At 41.1% G+C, this 16,307-nt stretch overlaps 13 non-coding genes across 13 annotated transcripts; all 13 read right to left on the minus strand.

Annotated features, from left to right (window-relative positions):
- Nucleotides 1-543: 543 nt before the first annotated feature.
- On the minus strand, nucleotides 544-617 carry trnan-guu. The gene has a single exon. It is a non-coding gene; the product is annotated as a tRNA-Asn (tRNA).
- A 1,100-nt stretch (nucleotides 618-1,717) lies between these two features.
- Nucleotides 1,718-1,791, minus strand: trnan-guu. Its single transcript has one exon. It is a non-coding gene; the product is annotated as a tRNA-Asn (tRNA).
- A 1,059-nt stretch (nucleotides 1,792-2,850) lies between these two features.
- Nucleotides 2,851-2,924, minus strand: trnan-guu. The gene has a single exon. It is a non-coding gene; the product is annotated as a tRNA-Asn (tRNA).
- A 1,083-nt stretch (nucleotides 2,925-4,007) lies between these two features.
- On the minus strand, nucleotides 4,008-4,081 carry trnan-guu. The gene has a single exon. It is a non-coding gene; the product is annotated as a tRNA-Asn (tRNA).
- Nucleotides 4,082-5,158: 1,077 nt separating this feature from the next.
- Nucleotides 5,159-5,232, minus strand: trnan-guu. Its single transcript has one exon. It is a non-coding gene; the product is annotated as a tRNA-Asn (tRNA).
- A 1,092-nt stretch (nucleotides 5,233-6,324) lies between these two features.
- trnan-guu lies at nucleotides 6,325-6,398 on the minus strand. Its single transcript has one exon. It is a non-coding gene; the product is annotated as a tRNA-Asn (tRNA).
- A 1,093-nt stretch (nucleotides 6,399-7,491) lies between these two features.
- trnan-guu lies at nucleotides 7,492-7,565 on the minus strand. Its single transcript has one exon. It is a non-coding gene; the product is annotated as a tRNA-Asn (tRNA).
- A 1,093-nt stretch (nucleotides 7,566-8,658) lies between these two features.
- Nucleotides 8,659-8,732, minus strand: trnan-guu. The gene has a single exon. It is a non-coding gene; the product is annotated as a tRNA-Asn (tRNA).
- Nucleotides 8,733-10,069: 1,337 nt separating this feature from the next.
- trnan-guu lies at nucleotides 10,070-10,143 on the minus strand. The gene has a single exon. It is a non-coding gene; the product is annotated as a tRNA-Asn (tRNA).
- Nucleotides 10,144-11,491: 1,348 nt separating this feature from the next.
- Nucleotides 11,492-11,565, minus strand: trnan-guu. Its single transcript has one exon. It is a non-coding gene; the product is annotated as a tRNA-Asn (tRNA).
- A 1,093-nt stretch (nucleotides 11,566-12,658) lies between these two features.
- trnan-guu lies at nucleotides 12,659-12,732 on the minus strand. The gene has a single exon. It is a non-coding gene; the product is annotated as a tRNA-Asn (tRNA).
- Nucleotides 12,733-13,825: 1,093 nt separating this feature from the next.
- On the minus strand, nucleotides 13,826-13,899 carry trnan-guu. Its single transcript has one exon. It is a non-coding gene; the product is annotated as a tRNA-Asn (tRNA).
- Nucleotides 13,900-15,247: 1,348 nt separating this feature from the next.
- On the minus strand, nucleotides 15,248-15,321 carry trnan-guu. Its single transcript has one exon. It is a non-coding gene; the product is annotated as a tRNA-Asn (tRNA).
- Nucleotides 15,322-16,307: the final 986 nt, after the last annotated feature.

The following is a 16,307-nucleotide window of genomic DNA, read 5'->3' on the forward strand; positions in this document are numbered from 1 at the left end:
AATAAATTATATGTTCCTTGGAGAACACAGAATGATCAAGCTATTGAGTAACAGAAGATCAGAGACCATTGACAGCCATTTTACCAGTAGGTATAGTAAGTTGTCATCTTTCATGTTCAACAACACACCAATCACATGTTACAACAGGAAACACAGCAGGTCAAAAGCAAGCTTACTGTAAGGCCAGGAAGGTCTTCCATATCACTAGAAATAGAAAGACAGCATCCCTGGGTGGGCTCAAATCACCAACTTTTAAATGAACAGTCTAACGCGCCAACAAATTGCACCACAGAGACTTGTGGTTATACTGACCCTCAGCAGGCCAAAGTCTCATGGAAGCTCACGCCAAGTCAGGAAGGGGGACTTCACAATCTGAAAAATGTCATCCCTGGGTGGTGTCAAAGCACCAACCTTTAGATTGACAGTCAAACACGCTAACTGATTGCACAAGAGAGGCTTGTGTTGGCATTGACCCTCAGCAAGGCAATTTAACAGGAATCTCATAACAGGACGTCACATCGACCACAACAAACTGAAAACTGTCGTCCCTGGGTGGGCTTGAACCACCAACCTTTAGATTAACAGTCTAACGCGCTAACCAATTGCACCACAGAGACTTGTGGTGTATTTAATCCTGATGCTAGATCGCTGGCCATTCGTGCTCTCATCCAACTGAACATGGAGTTTACAAAACAACAACACTTTGTTCCAATGGTTGTGTTAACGTGCATCGAAAGTGCAGCAACATTTTCAAGGAAGTAGCCCTGTAGTTTTCTAATGTTTGTTAGCTTTTTGAATGGCCTTAAAAGGGCAAAGATGTAGCGCAATGTTCGTCAGCGCAACATTATATTAAAAGGCATCTGGCAGGAGTAAATTCAGCCACAATCACAAATATATTATGATAAATATATATTTTAAACAACTGCATTTTCACAAATGTAATATATAATCGCCAAGCCCATTCAAAAATAATTAGGGGACTGACTCCGGAAGAATGATGAAGTGGCTAGTCACTTTCATGGCTATAGGCATACATTTACACACAAACACACTGGACCAACATTGTCCTTCTCGCGAGATAAATCTAAATAATATGTTTTTTCATACCAGATTGACATCATTTACGTTGTCATACTAGCCAGATTAATAAGAATAAATTATATGTTCCTTGGAGAACACAGAATGATCAAGCTATTGAGTAACAGAAGATCAGAGACCATTGACAGCCATTTTACCAGTAGTTATAGTAACTTGTCATCTTTCATGTTCAACAACACACCAATCACATGTTACAACAGGAAACACAGCAGGTCAAAAGCAAGCTTACTGTAAGGCCAGGAAGGTCTTCCAAATCACTAGAAATAGAAAGACAGCATCCCTGGGTGGGCTCAAATCACCAACTTTTAAATGAACAGTCTAACGCGCCAACAAATTGCACCACAGAGACTTGTGGTTATACTGACCCTCAGCAGGCCAAAGTCTCATGGAAGCTCACGCCAAGTCAGAAAGGGTCAGTTCACATCTCCACAATTTGAAAAATGTCATCCCTGGGTGGTGTCAAAGCACCAACCTTTAGATTGACAGTCAAACACGCTAACTGATTGCACGAGAGAGGCTTGTGTTGGCATTGACCCTCAGCACGGCAATTTAACAGGAATCTCATAACAGGTACAGGACGTCACATCGACATCATGGAGCACAACAAACTGAAAACTGTCGTCCCTGGGTGGGCTCGAACCACCAACCTTTAGATTAACAGTCTAACGCTTTAACCAATTGCGCCACAGAGACTTGTGTTGTATTTAATACTGACGCTAGATCGCTGGCCATTTGTGCTCTCATCCAACTGAACATGGAGTTTACGAAACAACAACACTTTGTTCCAATGGTTGTGTTAACGTGCATCGAAAGTGCAGCAACATTTTCAAGGAAGTAGCCCTGTAGTTTTCTAATGTTTGTTAGCTTTTTGAATGGCCTTAAAAGGGCAAAGATGTAGCGCAATGTTCGTCAGCGCAACATTATATTAAAAGGCATCTGGCAGGAGTAAATTCAGCCACAATCACAAATATATTATGATAAATATATATTTTAAACAACTGCATTTCCACAAATGTAATATATAATCGCCAAGCCCATTCAAAAATAATTAGGGGACTGACTCCGGAAGAATGATGAAGTGGCTAGTCACTTTCATGGCGTATAGGCATACATTTACACACAAACACACTGGACCAACATTGTCCTTCTCGCGAGATAAATATAAATAATACGTTTTTTCATACCAGATTGACATCATTTACATTGTCATACTAGCCAGATTAATAAGAATAAATTATATGTTCCTTGGAGAACACAGAATGATCAAGCTATTGAGTAACAGAAGATCAGAGACCATTGACAGCCATTTTACCAGTAGGTATACTAAGTTGTCATCTTTCATGTTCAACAACACACCAATCACATGTTACAACAGGAAACACAGCAGGTCAAAAGCAAGCTTACTGTAAGGCCAGGAAGGTCTTCCATATCACTAGAAATAGAAAGACAGCATCCCTGGGTGGGCTCAAATCACCAACTTTTAAATGAACAGTCTAACGCGCCAACAAATTGCACCACAGAGACTTGTGGTTATACTGGCCAAAGTCTCATGGAAGCTCACGCCAAGTCAGGAAGGGGGACTTCACAATCTGAAAAATGTCATCCCTGGGTGGTGTCAAAGCACCAACCTTTAGATTGACAGTCAAACACGCTAACTGATTGCACGAGAGAGGCTTGTTGACCCTCAGCACGGCAATTTAACAGGAATCTCATAACAGGACGTCACATCGACCACAACAAACTGAAAACTGTCGTCCCTGGGTGGGCTTGAACCACCAACCTTTAGATTAACAGTCTAACGCGCTAACCAATTGCGCCACAGAGACTTATAGTGTATTTAATCCTGATGCTAGATCGCTGGCCATTCGTGCTCTCATCCAACTGAACATGGAGTTTACGAAACAACAACACTTTGTTCCAATGGTTGTGTTAACGTGCATCGAAAGTGCAGCAACATTTTCAAGGAAGTAGCCCTGTAGTTTTCTAATGTTTGTTAGCTTTTTGAATGGCCTTAAAAGGGCAAAGATGTAGCGCCTTGTTCGTCAGCGCAACATTATATTAAAAGGCATCTGGCAGGAGTAAATTCAGCCACAATCACAAATATATTATGATAAATATATATTTTAAACAACTGCATTTTCACAAATGTAATATATAATCGCCAAGCCCATTCAAAAATAATTAGGGGACTGACTCCGGAAGAATGATGAAGTGGCTAGTCACTTTCATGGCTATAGGCATACATTTACACACAAACACACTGGACCAACATTGTCCTTCTCGCGAGATAAATCTAAATAATATGTTTTTTCATACCAGATTGACATCATTTACGTTATCATACTAGCCAGATTAATAAGAATAAATTATATGTTCCTTGGAGAACACAGAATGATCAAGCTATTGAGTAACAGAAGATCAGAGACCATTGACAGCCATTTTACCAGTAGTTATAGTAACTTGTCATCTTTCATGTTCAACAACACCAATCACATGTTACAACAGGAAACACAGCAGGTCAAAAGCAAGCTTACTGTAAGGCCAGGAAGGTCTTCCATATCACTAGAAATAGAAAGACAGCATCCCTGGGTGGGCTCAAATCACCAACTTTTAAATGAACAGTCTAACGCGCCAACAAATTGCACCACAGAGACTTGTGGTTATACTGACCCTCAGCAGGCCAAAGTCTCATGGAAGCTCACGCCAAGTCAGAAAGGGTCAGTTCACATCTCCACAATTTGAAAAATGTCATCCCTGGGTGGTGTCAAAGCACCAACCTTTAGATTGACAGTCAAACACGCTAACTGATTGCACGAGAGAGGCTTGTGTTGGCATTGACCCTCAGCACGGCAATTTAACAGGAATCTCATAACAGGACGTCACATCGACCACAACAAAATGAAAACTGTCGTCCCTGGGTGGGCTTGAACCACCAACCTTTAGATTAACAGTCTAACGCGCTAGCCAATTGCGCCACAGAGACTTGTGGTGTATTTAATCCTGATGCTAGATCGCTGGCCATTCGTGCTCTCATCCAACTGAACATGGAGTTTACGAAACAACAACACTTTGTTCCAATGGTTATGTTAACGTGCATCGAAAGTGCAGCAACATTTTCAAGGAAGTAGCCCTGTAGTTTTCTAATGTTTGTTAGCTTTTTGAATGGCCTTAAAAGGGCAAAGATGTAGCGCAATGTTCGTCAGCGCAACATTATATTAAAAGGCAACTGGCAGGAGTAAATTCAGCCACAATCACAAATATATTATGATAAATATATATTTTAAACAACTGCATTTTCACAAATGTAATATATAATCGCCAAGCCCATTCAAAAATAATTAGGGGACTGACTCCGGAAGAATGATGAAGTGGCTAGTCACTTTCATGGCTATAGGCATACATTTACACACAAACACACTGGACCAACATTGTCCTTCTCGCGAGATAAATCTAAATAATATGTTTTTTCATACCAGATTGACATCATTTACGTTGTCATACTAGCCAGATTAATAAGAATAAATTATATGTTCCTTGGAGAACACAGAATGATCAAGCTATTGAGTAACAGAAGATCAGAGACCATTGACAGCCATTTTACCAGTAGTTATAGTAACTTGTCATCTTTCATGTTCAACAACACACCAATCACATGTTACAACAGGAAACACAGCAGGTCAAAAGCAAGCTTACTGTAAGGCCAGGAAGGTCTTCCATATCACTAGAAATAGAAAGACAGCATCCCTGGGTGGGCTCAAATCACCAACTTTTAAATGAACAGTCTAACGCGACAACAAATTGCACCACAGAGACTTGTGGTTATACTGACCCTCAGCAGGCCAAAGTCTCATGGAAGCTCACGCCAAGTCAGGAAGGGGGACTTCACAATCTGAAAAATTTCATCCCTGGGTGGTGTCAAAGCACCAACCTTTAGATTGACAGTCAAACACGCTAACTGATTGCACGAGAGAGGCTTGTGTTGGCATTGACCCTCAGCACGGCAATTTAACAGGAATCTCATAACAGGACGTCACATCGACCACAACAAACTGAAAACTGTCGTCCCTGGGTGGGCTTGAACCACCAACCTTTAGATTAACAGTCTAACGCGCTAACCAATTGCGCCACAGAGACTTGTGGTGTATTTAATCCTGATGCTAGATCGCTGGCCATTCGTGCTCTCATCCAACTGAACATGGAGTTTACGAAACAACAACACTTTGTTCCAATGGTTGTGTTAACGTGCATCGAAAGTGCAGCAACATTTTCAAGGAAGTAGCCCTGTAGTTTTCTAATGTTTGTTAGCTTTTTGAATGGCCTTAAAAGGGCAAAGATGTAGCGCAATGTTCGTCAGCGCAACATTATATTAAAAGGCATCTGGCAGGAGTAAATTCAGCCACAATCACAAATATATTATGATAAATATATATTTTAAACAACTGCATTTTCACAAATGTAATATATAATCGCCAAGCCCATTCAAAAATAATTAGGGGACTGACTCCGGAAGAATGATGAAGTGGCTAGTCACTTTCATGGCTATAGGCATACATTTACACACAAACACACTGGACCAACATTGTCCTTCTCGCGAGATAAATCTAAATAATATGTTTTTTCATACCAGATTGACATCATTTACGTTGTCATACTAGCCAGATTAATAAGAATAAATTATATGTTCCTTGGAGAACACAGAATGATCAAGCTATTGAGTAACAGAAGATCAGAGACCATTGACAGCCATTTTACCAGTAGTTATAGTAACTTGTCATCTTTCATGTTCAACAACACACCAATCACATGTTACAACAGGAAACACAGCAGGTCAAAAGCAAGCTTATTGTAAGGCCAGGAAGGTCTTCCATATCACTAGAAATAGAAAGACAGCATCCCTGGGTGGGCTCAAATCACCAACTTTTAAATGAACAGTCTAACGCGCCAACAAATTGCACCACAGAGACTTGTGGTTATACTGACCCTCAGCAGGCCAAAGTCTCATGGAAGCTCACGCCAAGTCAGGAAGGGGGACTTCACAATCTGAAAAATGTCATCCCTGGGTGGTGTCAAAGCACCAACCTTTAGATTGACAGTCAAACACGCTAACTGATTGCACGAGAGAGGCTTGTGTTGGCATTGACCCTCAGCACGGCAATTTAACAGGAATCTCATAACAGGTACAGGACGTCACATCGACATCATGGAGCACAACAAACTGAAAACTGTCGTCCCTGGGTGGGCTTGAACCACCAACCTTTAGATTAACAGTCTAACGCGCTAACCAATTGCGCCACAGAGACTTGTGGTGTATTTAATACTGATGCTAGATCGCTGGCCATTCGTGCTCTCATCCAACTGAACATGGAGTTTACGAAACAACAACACTTTGTTCCAATGGTTGTGTTAACGTGCATCGAAAGTGCAGCAACATTTTCAAGGAAGTAGCCCTGTAGTTTTCTAATGTTTGTTAGCTTTTTGAATGGCCTTAAAAGGGCAAAGATGTAGCGCAATGTTCGTCAGTGCAACATTATATTAAAAGGCATCTGGCAGGAGTAAATTCAGCCACAATCACAAATATATTATGATAAATATATATTTTAAACAACTGCATTTTCACAAATGTAATATATAATCGCCAAGCCCATTCAAAAATAATTAGGGGACTGACTCCGGAAGAATGATGAAGTGGCTAGTCACTTTCATGGCGTATAGGCATACATTTACACACAAACACACTGGACCAACATTGTCCTTCTCGCGAGATAAATATAAATAATATGTTTTTTCATACCAGATTGACATCATTTACGTTGTCATACTAGCCAGATGAATAAGAATAAATGATATGTTCCTTGGAGAACACAGAATGATCAAGCTATTGAGTAACAGAAGATCAGAGACCATTGACAGCAATTTTACCAGTAGGTATAGTAAGTTGTCATCTTTCATGTTCAACAACACACCAATCACATGTTACAACAGGAAACACAGCAGGTCAAAAGCAAGCTTACTGTAAGGCCAGGAAGGTCTTCCATATCACTAGAAATAGAAAGACAGCATCCCTGGGTGGGCTCAAATCACCAACTTTTAAATGAACAGTCTAACGCGCCAACAAATTGCACCACAGAGACTTGTGGTTATACTGACCCTCAGCAGGCCAAAGTCTCATGGAAGCTCACGCCAAGTCAGGAAGGGGGACTTCACAATCTGAAAAATGTCATCCCTGGGTGGTGTCAAAGCACCAACCTTTAGATTGACAGTCAAACACACTAACTGATTGCACGAGAGAGGCTTGTGTTGGCATTGACCCTCAGCACGGCAATTTAACAGGAATCTCATAACAGGTACAGGACGTCACATCGACATCATGGAGCACAACAAACTGAAAACTGTCGTCCCTGGGTGGGCTCGAACCACCAACCTTTAGATTAACAGTCTAACGCGCTAACCAATTTCGCCACAGAGACTTGTGGTGTATTTAATACTGACGCTAGATCGCTGGCCATTTGTGCTCTCATCCAACTGAACATGGAGTTTACGAAACAACAACACTTTGTTCCAATGGTTGTGTTAACGTGCATCGAAAGTGCAGCAACATTTTCAAGGAAGTAGCCCTGTAGTTTTCTAATGTTTGTTAGCTGTTTGAATGGCCTTAAAAGGGCAAAGATGTAGCGCAATGTTCGTCAGCGCAACATTATATTAAAAGGCATCTGGCAGGAGTAAATTCAGCCACAATCACAAATATATTATGATAAATATATATTTTAAACAACTGCATTTTCACAAATGTAATATATAATCGCCAAGCCCATTCAAAAATAATTAGGGGACTGACTCCGGAAGAATGATGAAGTGGCTAGTCACTTTCATGGCGTATAGGCATACATTTACACACAAACACACTGGACCAACATTGTCCTTCTCGCGAGATAAATATAAATAATATGTTTTTTCATACCAGACTGACATCATTTACATTGTCATACTAGCCAGATGAATAAGAATAAATTATATGTTCCTTGGAGAACACAGAATGATCAAGCTATTGAGTAACAGAAGATCAGAGACCATTGACAGCCATTTTACCAGTAGGTATAGTAAGTTGTCATCTTTCATGTTCAACAACACACCAATCACATGTTACAACAGGAAACACAGCAGGTCAAAAGCAAGCTTACTGTAAGGCCAGGAAGGTCTTCCATATCACTAGAAATAGAAAGACAGCATCCCTGGGTGGGCTCAAATCACCAACTTTTAAATGAACAGTCTAACGCGCCAACAAATTGCACCACAGAGACTTGTGGTTATACTGACCCTCAGCAGGCCAAAGTCTCATGGAAGCTCACGCCAAGTCAGGAAGGGGGACTTCACAATCTGAAAAATGTCATCCCTGGGTGGTGTCAAAGCACCAACCTTTAGATTGACAGTCAAACACACTAACTGATTGCACGAGAGAGGCTTGTGTTGGCATTGACCCTCAGCACGGCAATTTAACAGGAATCTCATAACAGGTACAGGACGTCACATCAACATCATGGAGCACAACAAACTGAAAACTGTCGTCCCTGGGTGGGCTTGAACCACCAACCTTTAGATTAACAGTCTAACGCGCTAACCAATTTCGCCACAGAGACTTGTGGTGTATTTAATACTGACGCTAGATCGCTGGCCATTTGTGCTCTCATCCAACTGAACATGGAGTTTACGAAACAACAACACTTTGTTCCAATGGTTGTGTTAACGTGCATCGAAAGTGCAGCAACATTTTCAAGGAAGTAGCCCTGTAGTTTTCTAATGTTTGTTAGCTGTTTGAATGGCCTTAAAAGGGCAAAGATGTAGCGCAATGTTCGTCAGCGCAACATTATATTAAAAGGCATCTGGCAGGAGTAAATTCAGCCACAATCACAAATATATTATGATAAATATATATTTTAAACAACTGCATTTTCACAAATGTAATATATAATCGCCAAGCCCATTCAAAAATAATTAGGGGACTGACTCCGGAAGAATGATGAAGTGGCTAGTCACTTTCATGGCGTATAGGCATACATTTACACACAAACACACTGGACCAACATTGTCCTTCTCGCGAGATAAATATAAATAATATGTTTTTTCATACCAGATTGACATCATTTACGTTGTCATACTAGCCAGATGAATAAGAATAAATTATATGTTCCTTGGAGAACACAGAATGATCAAGCTATTGAGTAACAGAAGATCAGAGACCATTGACAGCCATTTTACCAGTAGGTATAGTAACTTGTCATCTTTCATGTTCAACAACACACCAATCACATGTTACAACAGGAAACACAGCAGGTCAAAAGCAAGCTTACTGTAAGGCCAGGAAGGTCTTCCATATCACTAGAAATAGAAAGACAGCATCCCTGGGTGGGCTCAAATCACCAACTTTTAAATGAACAGTCTAACGCGCCAACAAATTGCACCACAGAGACTTGTGGTTATACTGACCCTCAGCAAGCCAAAGTCTCATGGAAGCTCACGCCAAGTCAGGAAGGGGGACTTCACAATCTGAAAAATGTCATGCCTGGGTGGTGTCAAAGCACCAACCTTTAGATTGACAGTCAAACACACTAACTGATTGCACGAGAGAGGCTTGTGTTGGCATTGACCCTCAGCACGGCAATTTAACAGGAATCTCATAACAGGTACAGGACGTCACATCGACATCATGGAGCACAACAAACTGAAACTGGTTATACTGACCCTCAGCAAGCCAAAGTCTCATGGAAGCTCACGCCAAGTCAGGAAGGGGGACTTCACAATCTGAAAAATGTCATGCCTGGGTGGTGTCAAAGCACCAACCTTTAGATTGACAGTCAAACACACTAACTGATTGCACGAGAGAGGATTGTGTTGGCATTGACCCTCAGCACGGCAATTTAACAGGAATCTCATAACGTCACATCGACATCATGGAGCACAACAAACTGAAAACTGTCGTCCCTGGGTGGGCTCGAACCACCAACCTTTAGATTAACAGTCTAACGCGCTAACCAATTTCGCCACAGAGACTTGTGGTGTATTTAATACTGACGCTAGATCGCTGGCCATTTGTGCTCTCATCCAACTGAACATGGAGTTTACGAAACAACAACACTTTGTTCCAATGGTTGTGTTAACGTGCATCGAAAGTGCAGCAACATTTTCAAGGAAGTAGCCCTGTAGTTTTCTAATGTTTGTTAGCTGTTTGAATGGCCTTAAAAGGGCAAAGATGTAGTGCAATGTTCGTCAGCGCAACATTATATTAAAAGGCATCTGGCAGGAGTAAATTCAGCCACAATCACAAATATATTATGATAAATATATATTTTAAACAACTGCATTTTCACAAATGTAATATATAATCGCCAAGCCCATTCAAAAATAATTAGGGGACTGACTCCGGAAGAATGATGAAGTGGCTAGTCACTTTCATGGCGTATAGGCATACATTTACACACAAACACACTGGACCAACATTGTCCTTCTCGCGAGATAAATATAAATAATATGTTTTTTCATACCAGATTGACATCATTTACGTTGTCATACTAGCCAGATGAATAAGAATAAATTATATGTTCCTTGGAGAACACAGAATGATCAAGCTATTGAGTAACAGAAGATCAGAGACCATTGACAGCCATTTTACCAGTAGGTATAGTAACTTGTCATCTTTCATGTTCAACAACACACCAATCACATGTTACAACAGGAAACACAGCAGGTCAAAAGCAAGCTTACTGTAAGGCCAGGAAGGTCTTCCATATCACTAGAAATAGAAAGACAGCATCCCTGGGTGGGCTCAAATCACCAACTTTTAAATGAACAGTCTAACGCGCCAACAAATTGCACCACAGAGACTTGTGGTTATACTGACCCTCAGCAAGCCAAAGTCTCATGGAAGCTCACGCCAAGTCAGGAAGGGGGACTTCACAATCTGAAAAATGTCATGCCTGGGTGGTGTCAAAGCACCAACCTTTAGATTGACAGTCAAACACACTAACTGATTGCACGAGAGAGGCTTGTGTTGGCATTGACCCTCAGCACGGCAATTTAACAGGAATCTCATAACAGGTACAGGACGTCACATCGACATCATGGAGCACAACAAACTGAAACTGGTTATACTGACCCTCAGCAAGCCAAAGTCTCATGGAAGCTCACGCCAAGTCAGGAAGGGGGACTTCACAATCTGAAAAATGTCATGCCTGGGTGGTGTCAAAGCACCAACCTTTAGATTGACAGTCAAACACACTAACTGATTGCACGAGAGAGGATTGTGTTGGCATTGACCCTCAGCACGGCAATTTAACAGGAATCTCATAACAGGTACAGGACGTCACATCGACATCATGGAGCACAACAAACTGAAAACTGTCGTCCCTGGGTGGGCTCGAACCACCAACCTTTAGATTAACAGTCTAACGCGCTAACCAATTTCGCCACAGAGACTTGTGGTGTATTTAATACTGACGCTAGATCGCTGGCCATTTGTGCTCTCATCCAACTGAACATGGAGTTTACGAAACAACAACACTTTGTTCCAATGGTTGTGTTAACGTGCATCGAAAGTGCAGCAACATTTTCAAGGAAGTAGCCCTGTAGTTTTCTAATGTTTGTTAGCTGTTTGAATGGCCTTAAAAGGGCAAAGATGTAGCGCAATGTTCGTCAGCGCAACATTATATTAAAAGGCATCTGGCAGGAGTAAATTCAGCCACAATCACAAATATATTATGATAAATATATATTTTAAACAACTGCATTTTCACAAATGTAATATATAATCGCCAAGCCCATTCAAAAATAATTAGGGGACTGACTCCGGAAGAATGATGAAGTGGCTAGTCACTTTCATGGCGTATAGGCATACATTTACACACAAACACACTGGACCAACATTGTCCTTCTCGCGAGATAAATATAAATAATATGTTTTTTCATACCAGATTGACATCATTTACGTTGTCATACTAGCCAGATGAATAAGAATAAATTATATGTTCCTTGGAGAACACAGAATGATCAAGCTATTGAGTAACAGAAGATCAGAGACCATTGACAGCCATTTTACCAGTAGGTATAGTAAGTTGTCATCTTTCATGTTCAACAACACACCAATCACATGTTACAACAGGAAACACAGCAGGTCAAAAGCAAGCTTACTGTAAGGCCAGGAAGGTCTTCCATATCACTAGAAATAGAAAGACAGCATCCCTGGGTGGGCTCAAATCACCAACTTTTAAATGAACAGTCTAACGCGCCAACAAATTGCACCACAGAGACTTGTGGTTATACTGACCCTCAGCAGGCCAAAGTCTCATGGAAGCTCACGCCAAGTCAGGAAGGGGGACTTCACAATCTGAAAAATGTCATCCCTGGGTGGTGTCAAAGCACCAACCTTTAGATTGACAGTCAAACACACTAACTGATTGCACGAGAGAGGCTTGTGTTGGCATTGACCCTCAGCACGGCAATTTAACAGGAATCTCATAACAGGTACAGGACGTCACATCAACATCATGGAGCACAACAAACTGAAAACTGTCGTCCCTGGGTGGGCTCGAACCACCAACCTTTAGATTAACAGTCTAACGCGCTAACCAATTTCGCCACAGAGACTTGTGGTGTATTTAATACTGACGCTAGATCGCTGGCCATTTGTGCTCTCATCCAACTGAACATGGAGTTTACGAAACAACAACACTTTGTTCCAATGGTTGTGTTAACGTGCATCGAAAGTGCAGCAACATTTTCAAGGAAGTAGCCCTGTAGTTTTCTAATGTTTGTTAGCTGTTTGAATGGCCTTAAAAGGGCAAAGATGTAGCGCAATGTTCGTCAGCGCAACATTATATTAAAAGGCATCTGGCAGGAGTAAATTCAGCCACAATCACAAATATATTATGATAAATATATATTTTAAACAACTGCATTTTCACAAATGTAATATATAATCGCCAAGCCCATTCAAAAATAATTAGGGGACTGACTCCGGAAGAATGATGAAGTGGCTAGTCACTTTCATGGCGTATAGGCATACATTTACACACAAACACACTGGACCAACATTGTCCTTCTCGCGAGATAAATATAAATAATATGTTTTTTCATACCAGATTGACATCATTTACGTTGTCATACTAGCCAGATGAATAAGAATAAATGATATGTTCCTTGGAGAACACAGAATGATCAAGCTATTGAGTAACAGAAGATCAGAGACCATTGACAGCCATTTTACCAGTAGGTATAGTAAGTTGTCATCTTTCATGTTCAACAACACACCAATCACATGTTACAACAGGAAACACAGCAGGTCAAAAGCAAGCTTACTGTAAGGCCAGGAAGGTCTTCCATATCACTAGAAATAGAAAGACAGCATCCCTGGGTGGGCTCAAATCACCAACTTTTAAATGAACAGTCTAACGCGCCAACAAATTGCACCACAGAGACTTGTGGTTATACTGACCCTCAGCAAGCCAAAGTCTCATGGAAGCTCACGCCAAGTCAGGAAGGGGGACTTCACAATCTGAAAAATGTCATGCCTGGGTGGTGTCAAAGCACCAACCTTTAGATTGACAGTCAAACACACTAACTGATTGCACGAGAGAGGCTTGTGTTGGCATTGACCCTCAGCACGGCAATTTAACAGGAATCTCATAACAGGTACAGGACGTCACATCGACATCATGGAGCACAACAAACTGAAAACTGTCGTCCCTGGGTGGGCTCGAACCACCAACCTTTAGATTAACAGTCTAACGCGCTAACCAATTGCGCCACAGAGACTTGTGGTGTATTTAATACTGACGCTAGATCGCTGGCCATTTGTGCTCTCATCCAACTGAACATGGAGTTTACGAAACAACAACACTTTGTTCCAATGGTTGTGTTAACGTGCATCGAAAGTGCAGCAACATTTTCAAGGAAGTAGCCCTGTAGTTTTCTAATGTTTGTTAGCTGTTTGAATGGCCTTAAAAGGGCAAAGATGTAGCGCAATGTTCGTCAGCACAACATTATATTAAAAGGCATCTGGCAGGAGTAAATTCAGCCACAATCACAAATATATTATGATAAATATATATTTTAAACAACTGCATTTTCACAAATGTAATATATAATCGCCAAGCCCATTCAAAAATAATTAGGGGACTGACTCCGGAAGAATGATGAAGTGGCTAGTCACTTTCATGGCGTATAGGCATACATTTACACACAAACACACTGGACCAACATTGTCCTTCTCGCGAGATAAATATAAATAATATGTTTTTTCATACCAGATTGACATCATTTACGTTGTCATACTAGCCAGATGAATAAGAATAAATTATATGTTCCTTGGAGAACACAGAATGATCAAGCTATTGAGTAACAGAAGATCAGAGACCATTGACAGCCATTTTACCAGTAGGTATAGTAACTTGTCATCTTTCATGTTCAACAACACACCAATCACATGTTACAACAGGAAACACAGCAGGTCAAAAGCAAGCTTACTGTAAGGCCAGGAAGGTCTTCCATATCACTAGAAATAGAAAGACAGCATCCCTGGGTGGGCTCAAATCACCAACTTTTAAATGAACAGTCTAACGCGCCAACAAATTGCACCACAGAGACTTCCGGTTATACTGACCCTCAGCAAGCCAAAGTCTCATGGAAGCTCACGCCAAGTCAGGAAGGGGGACTTCACAATCTGAAAAATGTCATGCCTGGGTGGTGTCAAAGCACCAACCTTTAGATTGACAGTCAAACACACTAACTGATTGCACGAGAGAGGCTTGTGTTGGCATTGACCCTCAGCACGGCAATTTAACAGGAATCTCATAACAGGTACAGGACGTCACATCGACATCATGGAGCACAACAAACTGAAACTGGTTATACTGACCCTCAGCAAGCCAAAGTCTCATGGAAGCTCACGCCAAGTCAGGAAGGGGGACTTCACAATCTGAAAAATGTCATGCCTGGGTGGTGTCAAAGCACCAACCTTTAGATTGACAGTCAAACACACTAACTGATTGCACGAGAGAGGCTTGTGTTGGCATTGACCCTCAGCACGGCAATTTAACAGGAATCTCATAACAGGTACAGGACGTCACATCGACATCATGGAGCACAACAAACTGAAAACTGTCGTCCCTGGGTGGGCTCGAACCACCAACCTTTAGATTAACAGTCTAACGCGCTAACCAATTGCGCCACAGAGACTTGTGGTGTATTTAATACTGACGCTATATCGTTGGCCATTTGTACTCTCATCCAACTGAACATGGAGTTTACGAAACAACAACACTTTGTTCCAATGGTTGTGTCAACGTGCATCGAAAGTGCAGCAACATTTTCAAGGAAGTAGCCCTGTAGTTTTCTAATGTTTGTTAGCTGTTTGAATGGCCTTAAAAGGGCAAAGATGTAGCGCAATGTTCGTCAGCGCAACATTATATTAAAAGGCATCTGGCAGGAGTAAATTCAGCCACAATCACAAATATATTATGATAAATATATATTTTAAACAACTGCATTTTCACAAATGTAATATATAATCGCCAAGCCCATTCAAAAATAATTAGGGGACTGACTCCGGAAGAATGATGAAGTGGCTAGTCACTTTCATGGCGTATAGGCATACATTTACACACAAACACACTGGACCAACAATGTCCTTCTTGCGAGATAAATATAAATAATATGTTTTTTCATACCAGATTGACATCATTTACGTTGTCATACTAGCCAGATTAATAAGAATAAATTATATGTTCCTTGGAGAACACAGAATGATCAAGCTATTGAGTAACAGAAGATCAGAGACCATTGACAGCCATTTTACCAGTAGTTATAGTAACTTGTCATCTTTCATGTTCAACAACACACCAATCACATGTTACAACAGGAAACACAGCAGGTCAAAAGCAAGCTTACTGTAAGGCCAGGAAGGTCTTCCATATCACTAGAAATAGAAAGACAGCATCCCTGGGTGGGCTCAAATCACCAACTTTTAAATGAACAGTCTAACGCGCCAACAAATTGCACCACAGAGACTTGTGGTTATACTGACCCTCAGCAGGCCAAAGTCTCATGGAAGCTCACGCCAAGTCAGGAAGGGTCAGTTCACATCTCCACAATCTGAAAAATGTCATCCCTGGGTGGTGTCAAAGCACCAACCTTTAGATTGACAGTCAAACACACTAACTGAT

This window comes from Oncorhynchus mykiss, unplaced genomic scaffold (assembly GCF_013265735.2).
Source record: "Oncorhynchus mykiss isolate Arlee unplaced genomic scaffold, USDA_OmykA_1.1 un_scaffold_322, whole genome shotgun sequence".
NCBI lineage: Eukaryota > Metazoa > Chordata > Actinopteri > Salmoniformes > Salmonidae > Oncorhynchus > Oncorhynchus mykiss.